We start from the raw sequence: 10,943 nt of genomic DNA on the forward strand, positions 1-10,943 counted from the left end.
TTACGGGGTTAGTAGGTGACCCGATATGGGATAAATGAGGCAAAGGGAACCATATCAGGAATATGACTTCCTGCGCCCCGTGTATCCCAGATCGGGTCAACTACTAACCCTGCAACGTATATATTACGTCGACAACCTGTTTTCATATTCAAATGTGTCATTTGTTCATCGGAATATTCATCGTAATCGGAAAATAAACGCAATTTTGGTACGATATAAATTTGTTGTCCACATATGGAAAAAATATGGGGTTACCGCGTGACCAGTCCCGGACCAATGGCGTTGCGTCATTTATGTTGGAGGCGTGATATAAGTTGATGCCAAAACTATTATTTTTAATGTTTATGCATCATCATATTTGACTCATGATACTTATATGATCAAAACAAAAATGAATATGGTTTAGGTACAGATAAAAAAAATATCAGCGATATTTGGGCACTTTTTAACTGGGGAATTTGCGGCAACGTTGCAATTAGTTAAAAGAAAACACACATTTATAATGGCTTATATTTTTAGGTAAAAGTCATTGGTTTTGGGGGTAAATTGTTTTCGAAATCGAATGGCACGTACCACGTCAATTCCAGTACGGAATATACATGAACTGTACTTTTTACGAATGCATGTACAATTCTTGTCGGTGCTGCGAACGAAGCGCTTCCAAGAGCCATTAGCAATTTTATTGGTGTTTAAAGTAATCAAATTATTCCCTTGGTGATAATAATGATGTAAGCTCTGAAGCTGAGAACAAATTGAAACAAGGAGAATTATTCTTATTACCTTGACTATTTGTCTACCTATAAAATGTTATGGTAGGGGATATTATCAATTATTATAGCGTTACAAATGAAGCAATTGTACGCGTAACGTTGATTAGCTTCGACTAAGAGTTCGAGTAAATACGCCAATAAAACCACACAGTGCATTTATAACGAACACAGTAAATGCTAAACAATGAACCTTTTTTGTATTGTTTGTTCAGAAATGTGTCTTATGAGATGGATTCATTGCCATCCATCGCTTGTTCGACAAACTTTATTCGTATTCTTTGGCTGCAAATGACAGCTAATAAATGGAGGCAATTAGCTCAGGAATGATTTTGCAAAATCTGTCGATTTATTGATATGTATGTTAGTTGTGTGTAGTACGTAATGCCGTTAGGGCCATCGCCTGTGAATGTGTTGATCTGAAACACGATACTCGATAGTACGATGATGAAAACGCGAAATCACGAAGCTACGATGCTGAAAACGCGACAGTACGATAACGAAAACGCGATAATACGACAGTACAATGGTGATAATGCGATAAACTATCGTGTTTTAACCATCGTACCTTCGCGTTTTCACCATCGTAATATCGTGATTTCGCGTTTTCATCACCGTACTATCGTATTGTCGCGTTTTCATCATCGTACCGTCGCGTTTTCATCATCGTACTTTCGTGTTTTCATCATCGTACAATCGCGTTTTCATCATCGTACTATCGCGTTTTCATCATCGTACTGTCGTGTTTTTATCATCGTACCATCGCGTTTTCAACATCGTACCATCGCGTTTTCAACATCGTACCATCGCGTTTTCATCATCGTACTGTCGTGTTTTCATCATCGTACCATCGCGTTTTCACCATCGTACTGTCGTTTTTTCATTATCGTACTATTGCTTTTTTATCATCGTACCATCGCGTTTTCAACATCGTACCATCGCGTTTTCAACATCGTACCATCGCGTTTTCAACATCGTACCATCGCGTTTTCAACATCGTATCATCGCGTTTTCACCATCGCACTATCGTGTGTTCATTATCGTACTGTCGTGTTTTTATCATCGTACCATCGCGTTTTCAACATCGTACCATCGCGTTTTCACCATCGTACTATCGCGTTTTCACCATCGTACTGTCGTGTTTTCATTATCGTACTATTGCGTTTTCATCATCGTACCATCGCGTTTTCATCATCGTACTATCGCGTTTTCATCATCGTACTGTCGTGTTTTTATCATCGTACCATCGCGTTTTCAACATCGTACAATCGCGTTTTCACCATCGTACTATCGCGTTTTCATCATCGTACTGTCGTGTTTTTATCATCGTACCATCGCGTTTTCAACATCGTACCATCGCGTTTTCACCATCGTACTATCGCGTTTTCACCATTGTACTGTCGTGTTTTCATTATCGTACTATTGCGTTTTCATCATCGTACCATCGCGTTTTCAACATCGTACCATCGCGTTTTCATCATCGTACTGTCGTGTTTTCATCATCGTACCATCGCGTTTTCACCATCGTACTGTCGTGTTTTCATTATCGTACTATTGCGTTTTTATCATCGTACCATCGCGTTTTCAACATCGTACCATCGCGTTTTCAATATCGTACCATCGCGTTTTCAACATCGTACCATCGCGTTTTCACCATCGTACTGTCGTGTTTTCATTATCGTACTATTGCGTTTTCATCATCGTACCATCGCGTTTTCATCATCGTACCATCGCGTTTTCACCATCGTACTGTCGTGTTTTCATTATCGTACCATCGCGTTTTCAACATCGTACCATCGCGTTTTCAACATCGTACCATCGCGTTTTCACCATCGTACCGTCGTGTTTTCATTATCGTACCATCGCGTTTTCAACATCGTACCATCGCGTTTTCAACATCGTACCATCGCGTTTTCAACATCGTACCATCGCGTTTTCACCATCGTATTGTCGCGTTTTCATTATCGTACTGTCGCGTTTTCATCATCGTACTGTCGCGTTTTCATCACCGTACTGTCGTGTTTTCATCATCGTACTATCGCCTTCCGGTGCGCATGCGCATAGAATAATTTACCCTCCATGTGACAAAATGTCGGATTCAGGGGTGCTTGTATTAAGTGATTGAATCATGTTTTCAACTGAAGCTTTTATCACGCATTGTGAATTGATCTGAAAAACTGTTCATTAAAAGTTTAAACAACGAAAGAAGACATTGAACAAAAGCGTCTACAATAATCCACAAGAGCTTTTGAGTTATTTTAGACGCTATTTTAAGAATACAACGTATAAGACTGATATATTACAGATACAATAGCAGCCTAAGCAACATATAATCAATCAGAAAAGAGACCGCGAGTAGTAGTAGTAGAAGAAGTAGTAGTGTAGTGGTGGTGGTTTTAGTAGCAGTAGCAGTATCAATAGCAGTATCAGTAGTAGTAGTAGTAGTAGTAGTAGTCGTCGTTGTCGTGTTAGTTTTTATAGATGTGGTAGTGGCAGTAGCAGAAGCAGTAATAGTCGTAGTAGAATTATCATTCATAAAAAAGACAGGTGCTCTTATCAGGTTTATTTGACGTGGCGTCATTTTACTTCAGGATGTGTCATTCGCTTGAACGCTGCGCTATCGTTAGTTTTTTCTAAACGACTGGAGAGTTTACGAGACGTTTCTTAAACAACCTTGTAATTGTCATTAAGGTGGTCGTTATAACGATCGTGCATTTACGATAATGGCAGATCGTAAAAATGCTCTGAAACGCACCCCTGCATTCGACATTTTGTCATATGGAGAGCAAATTCTTCTCTGCGCATGCGCGCCGGAAGGCGATAGTACGATGATAAAAACACGACAGTACGATGATGAAAACGCGACAGCACGATGATGAAAACGCGATAGTACGATGATGAAAACGCGACAGTACGATGATGAACACGCGACAGTACGATGATGAAAGCGCGATAGTACGATGATGAAAACTCGATAGTACGATGATGAAAATGCGATAGTACGGTGTTGAAAACGCGACGGTACGATGATAAAAACGCGACAGTACGACACTACGATGTTGAAAACGCGAAATCACGAAACTACGATGGTGATAACGTGACAGTACGATGGTGAAAACACGATAGTTTATCGCATTATCATCATCGTACTGTCGTATTATCGCGTTTTCGTTATCGTACTGTCGCGTTTTCCTCATTGTACTGTCGCGTTTTCAGCATCGTAGTTTCGTGATTTCGCGTTTTCATCATCGTACTATCGAGTATCGCGTTTCAGATCAACACATTCACAGGCGATGGCCCTAACGGCATTCCGTAGTGTAGAGCCTTCCATGCATTTCTCTTGTTGTTTTGTAGCTTTGTATCCCAGTGTCATTCAACTAAACCAAATAACATGTAGGTTTAGGGTTGCTAGTTTCTACTGTATTAAACAAACAACTGCTTAAGGGGTTAAAGGGGGCTTTATAACATAAACTAAACTATTTCTCCAAACTACAGAAGCGCACAAACAATACATATATAAAGCACAGACAAATAGTATATGATAAACAATTACATAATATGATCAGCGCATTACAGTGTAAACACAAATATAAACACTCACAAGCAGCTTCAATTGAATGGATATGGTATATATTTCAATGAATTAAGAAGATAGTACAATGTATGCATAATAAAAATTGCGTCAGGTGATAAAATATAAACTTATGGTCCAATACCGCCAGGTCGTAAGAAATTCTCAATTATTATTGCGTTGCAAATGAAGCAATTGTACGCGTAACGGTAATTAGCTTTGACTAAGAGTTCGAGTAAATACGCCAATAAAATCACACAGTGCATTTATAATGAACACAGTAAATGCTAACCAATGAACTTTTTTGTATCGTTTGTTCAGAAATGTGTCTTATGAGATGGATTCATTGCCATCCATCGCTTGTTCGACAAACTTTATTCGTATTCATTGGCTGCAAATGACAGCTAATAAATGGAGGAAATTAGCTCAGGAATGATTTTGCAAAATCTGTCGATTTAATGATATGTATGTTTGTTGTGTGTAGTGCCTTCCATGCATTTCTCTTGCTGTTTTGTAGCTTTGTATTCCAGTGTCATTAAACTAAACCAAATATCATGTAGGTTTTGGGTTGCTAATTTCCACTGTATTAAACAAACTACAAGGTGTTAAAAGGGAGCGTTATCACATAAACTAAAGCATTACCCGAAACTACAGAAGCGCACAAACAATACATATATAAAGCACAAACAAAACATTATAACAATGACATAATATGATCAGCGCAAATAAGAAATGAATTGTGGGATTGATGTCATTATCGGGGTATGAACGCAGTTGGGCTGGTCATAGTGTGTAGGTTTTGGGTTGCAAGTTTCCACTGTATTATTGGATTATTGGTGTTTGCATTTTTGTGTGGGCTAATACCTACATTCTGACAAATGCACCAATATAATTCATAGCGTATATTTCAGTCAGTCTAATTTTTTCCGCAAAGACTTTCTTGCTAAACTAGTGTCAATATATAGGAAAAGGTAACATATACTTGGTTTTTGCATTTTTGTGATGATGTTTCATTTTTTGTCTATTAATTTTACGTAGATCAATTCTGACGAATGCACCAACAAACACCAACTAAGTCAGAGTCAAAATTCGACGATGTACAGAAAATACAGCGGGCGACTGCGCCGAGGTACGACCGTTCTACTTTCTGTAGATTGCCAAAAACAGAACTGAAACATATACTTAGAAAACATTTTAGGTGTCCAACTCACAAATAAGTGAAATTTGAATGCCATACTAATTTGTAATAATTTAAAAGTGTTTTGTGTCGAGAAGAAATAGATACGGTTAAAATAAGTACAGGAATGTAACAAACACGCATATTTGGCCTTGAAAGATTTGGAAGATTTGGAGTTTTTGGAACTGGCTTTTTGTGGGCCTGATGCCTTTAAATAATGAATAATCGCTCAGATGGGTTTAATGGTTACTTTAAACATTATTTATTTTACAACGGTTGTGAAGGAATCTATGAAAGCTTACCAAGTCACTCTCGTTGGCACGAGGTTGCGCGAGAGTGTGGTCTTGCGTTGTGGGGGAAACCGGAGCACCCGGAGAAAACCCACTTGTCCGGCTTGGTGACAACTAACCAAACTCGCTTGCGCCCAGGCCGGGAATCGAACCCGGGTCGCCTTGGTGAGAAGCGAGTGCGTTAACCACTGCGCTAACCGGAGAACCCGGTTTAATGGTTGTGTACGTGATATATACATGTATGTATGCTGGTTTAAACGATCGACATTATATTAAACGAATTTAAAAAGCACGTTATGGTCATTTGACATCATATGGTGCAATATATTCAACTGGACATGTACACTAGATTGTACATTTAAAATATAGGTGAAATTATATTTTAGTATACAATATACTCAGCTGTTCGTGTAAACTCAATTGCACATTTGAAAATAGGTGGAATGCTATGTTAGTATAAAATATACTCAGTTCTTCATGTAAATTCAATTGGTCATTTGAAAATAGGTAAAATACTATGTAAGTATGTAATATACTCAGCTGTTCATGTAAACTCAATTGTAAATTTGAAAATAGGTAAAATACTATGTAAGTATATGATTTACTCAGCTGTTCATGTAAACTCAATTGTATATTTGAAAATAGGTAAAATACTATGTAAGTATATACATGTAATTTACTCAGCTGTTCATGTAAACTCAATTGTATATTTGAAAATAGGTAAAATACTATGTAAGTATATACATGTAATTTACTCAGCTGTTCATGTAAACTCAATTGTATATTTGAAAATAGGTAAAATACTATGTAAGTATATACATGTAATTTACTCAGCTGTTCATGTAAACTCAATTGTAAATTTGAAAATAGGTAAAATACTATGTAAGTATATACATGTAATATACTCAGCTGTTCATGTAAACTCAATTGTAAATTTGAAAATAGGTAAAATACTATGTAAGTATATACATGTAATTTACTCAGCTGTTCATGTAAACTCAATTGTATATTTGAAAATAGGTGGAATACTATGTAAGTATATAATATACTCAGTTCTTCATGTAAATTCAATTGGTCATTTGAAAATAGGTGGAATACTATGTAAGTATATGATTTACTCAGCTGTTCATGTAAACTCAATTGTATATTTGAAAATAGGTAAAATACTATGTAAGTATATACATGTAATTTACTCAGCTGTTCGTGCAAACTCAATTGTAAATTTGAAAATAGGTAAAATACTATGTAAGTATATACATGTAATATACTCAGCTGTTCATGTAAACTCAATTGTAAATTTGAAAATAGGTAAAATACTATGTAAGTATATACATGTAATTTACTCAGCTGTTCATGTAAACTCAATTGTAAATTTGAAAATAGGTAAAATACTATGTAAGTATATACATGTAATTTACTCAGCTGTTCATGTAAACTCAATTGTATATTTGAAAATAGGTAAAATACTATGTAAGTATATACATGTAATTTACTCAGCTGTTCGTGCAAACTCAATTGTATATTTGAAAATAGGTGAAATGCTTTGTTAGTATATAATATACTCAGCTATTCAGGCAAACTCATTTGAAAATAGGTTACCTAGTAAAAGCCTGTGTGGCCGAGTTTACTTATCATGTGCCATCAACCTTTATTCGTGTTGTTGCATTTCGTATTAAAGGGACTAGACACCAGATGATACCATTGCAAGAATTTTTTTTTATCAAAAACTGACATAATGTTGACATCTTTTGTACAACGCATTGAATAGTACTTACTGGTGTATCACATCGCTAACGACAAATAAATCTTTCTTAGTTTTTGCGCAGTTTTCCAATTTGAAATTTACTGGAGCTGTCTACCACGTAAATATCAGTAAGTTTAAAAATAGCGTCGGTATATGTATCTGTACTCACAAACACATGTGATTTAAACTGGAAAAACAATATGCACCATTTGAAATGGAGAGACGCATATGTGACAGCCATATGATTGTTGCGTTTATTATTTCAATCATGTGAAATGATTTAAAACCGCTATAAATCGGCCTCATACTAGCTCAAATTTACAATTCTAGGCTTCTTTTGGGGAAATACTGTATTTGCCGGTTTTTTTGACTATCTGGTGTCTAGTCCCTTAAAGGTTGTACTTATTTATACCAGCCGGACAGTCAGCGCGAAGTAGAAACGGGGCCGTAAACTGTCTTTATGGGATAAGTTTGAGACTGTGTTATTATAAAGTTTATTTAACTTGAGCATATGTAGCACTTTGTTATATGTACAAACACACATTGTACACGCATGAAGTAAAACATGGATAATTTGGTTATATGTTATTAACAAGCACGTGGTCGGAAACAATAATGTCATGAAAACTTAAGCTACTTTTAGCAATAATGTATTTAAGAATGTCTTTCATACATTCAAGTATCTTTACTTAAAAGCCTTGATACATTCAGGATAGAATAATGGTCTCTATAGTTCTATACAATATATTGTAAACACATATTTTCCATAATCTGCAATTAGTGTTTTGTTTTCACGGTTAAGCAAAATTGAAGAACTTGAAAATACAATGAAAGTATAAAAAATTGGTTTTAGCGGGGAGCGAACACACGTCGGTAAAAATAGAAAACTGACATCAAAACCGCTCGCCCACGAAAACTCAAAAATCGTATAGATCCTGGCTGATTATTTAACCTTTAAGTCTTTTGTTGAAAAAAACGTTATTAAAATTATTCAAAATCGTGGACTTCAAAGGCACGTTTTGAGCATATATCAACATTTGTTGAAGGGTTTCAGCCGTCATCAGTATCTTAGTTTCAACAAACCTCATAATTTGCAACACTTTATTTCGTCATAAGAAAACGTGCATTTTACAAAACTTGAGCGAGTCCCTTTATATTGATACAAACAGACTGCTCAAGCAATTTCTATATAATTTGTTTCTCAGACAATTTTGTACCTACCTGAAGTTCTTTCGAATGATAAACTGCATTGACTTCAGAGGGAATAGGGGTTATCAGGGAATATATTTTCTCTTCAATTTGATTTTAATCCATGCACCTTGCCTGTTTATTAACATCAATAGATTTATCCAATCAAACTAGATAATTCAGTAAACTACGAAGCTATAACAAAAAAGATATGCAACTATTAGACGTTTCAAGCTATATCGTATGTGAAATTTACAAGCTACCGCTGGAAGGCTTATCAGGAATTATCGCATCAAATTCATTCGGACGTCAAAATACGTGCGAAACGAGCGCCTAGGTGTCATGATAGATTAATCAGACGCTTGACAACACAAGAAAGCACCCAGGTGATATGCGCTGTAAGAAATGAAGCCAATCAGAAGGTTGCATTTTCTTTCGTAATTCTTTGAAATTTGTGTTTAGTTTTTATGCAAAAGTATAACGTTTATCATTCACAGAAAAGAACGGTATAAAAGATATAATTGTACACCGGTTCTAAGACAAAGTTTATAATTATCCGATTAAATATTGCTTCTTATGTACGGATTTCGTTGAACGAAATATATAATTTGTCATCTGTAAATAAAACATAAATGCAAGAAAATACGTTCTACATTGCTCGAGTCTTCGTGGGAATTAAATATTGGCCATTCATAAAGTTGCTGTTCGTAATTACAGTAACGGTGGCAGACAATGTTGTTATTAGATGGTATTTGACTTCTTTTAAGGGGGTAAACATCTGTTTAACATCATAGAAATCCCGACGAAATCTAAATTAACAATACATTAGCAAAATAGCTCTGTTAATCGTCAAAACCCGTGTCATATCGATGGTAAAGTTAGGCAAAACAATGAAATTTAACAAGGTAATGGCTATAAGAATGTTAGAATTTAATACGTGGCATTTTAAAACCCGCTTCGGACCCTGGGACTTTCTCAAGCCATTAACCTAAGGGTATGAATTATTACTTTCGTAATTATTTTTCTTCAAGAAACCACTTAGACCCTAATATTGAAACCTTGAGTATAATTTACGACTCTTGTGTAATTGACTTCTTTGAGGTATATTTCAAAACGGTCGTATAATGTTTACAGTTTAATGGTTCTGTATTTATATATGTGGACTTATATTACACAGTTCAACTCATTTAAAGCTGCAAAAACTCACATCGTAGATTTTAATATTTCCATTCGAAAATTAATGTTTTATTGCTTAAAGCTGCACTCTCACAGATTTACCGTTTTTACAACTTTTTTTTATTTTTTGTCTTGGAAAGAGGAACTTTTTGCGTGAATATCTGCAAACCAATGATAAAAGGTTGCTGACAAAAGATCAGAGCGCAGATTTGCATATTTCCGTTCAAAAATCAATGTTTTATGGCTTAAACCGGTTAAGAAAAATGCATAAAACATGAGTTTTTGACTTACATATGAAATTCCATTATCGAATTTCTTATCAGCAGTCTTATATCACTAGTTTCCATGGATTTTCGCAAAAATTGGCTCGTTCCAAGACAAAAAATAAAAAAGTTGTCAAAACGTTCAATCTGTGAGAGTGCAGCTTTAAACACTTACAAGCATCATGCATGAAACATCAATTTTTGAACTTAAATATAAAAATCTGCGATCTAATTTTTGTCAGCAGTCTAATATCATTGGTTTCCATGGATTTCGCACAAATTGGCTCGTTCAAAAACAAAAATAAAAAAGTTGTCTAAACGTTCAATCTGTGAGAGTGTAGCTTTAAAGTCAACGTTCGTAATGCGATAAAAAGCAAATAACTATATAGGTTGTGTTATATTTTATTTTAATTTGTATCATTATTTATGTTATTATATAATTTAACATTGTGATTTAGAAAAGACAGGTTTTAAATTTCGGTTATATCGAATGTTCGTTATCTTAAAGTTTGTCCCGCGGTCCCAACGATTTCCAGATAGCAAGTTTTGACTGTAATACTAAAGATAACCGTATACTCATAACTATATAATACAGTTTTTGAATGTCTGATCAACTGAACCATACCGATCATCGTCATTCCTTTAGCGTCTACGACATATATACACGGCGTGTACGCCTTGGAGCCACAATACTATGTGTGTTGTGCGTTGAAAGTTATCCAACGCATTCTCCGTTATAGTGTCAATCAGTGGAAAATAGAGGCAAA

General features: G+C 35.5%; 1 long non-coding RNA gene across 1 annotated transcript in view; it reads right to left on the minus strand.

The window, feature by feature from the left end:
* The window catches only part of LOC128246522 (uncharacterized), a 52,036-nt gene extending 43,109 nt beyond the window's left edge, over positions 1-8,927 (minus strand). Inside the window, exon 1 of the long non-coding RNA XR_008263350.1 lies at positions 8,771-8,927. This is a non-coding gene — a long non-coding RNA (uncharacterized LOC128246522). The remainder of the gene's footprint in view (positions 1-8,770) is intronic.
* Positions 8,928-10,943: the final 2,016 nt, after the last annotated feature.

This window comes from Mya arenaria, chromosome 1 (assembly GCF_026914265.1).
Source record: "Mya arenaria isolate MELC-2E11 chromosome 1, ASM2691426v1".
NCBI classification, from domain to species: Eukaryota; Metazoa; Mollusca; class Bivalvia; order Myida; family Myidae; genus Mya; species Mya arenaria.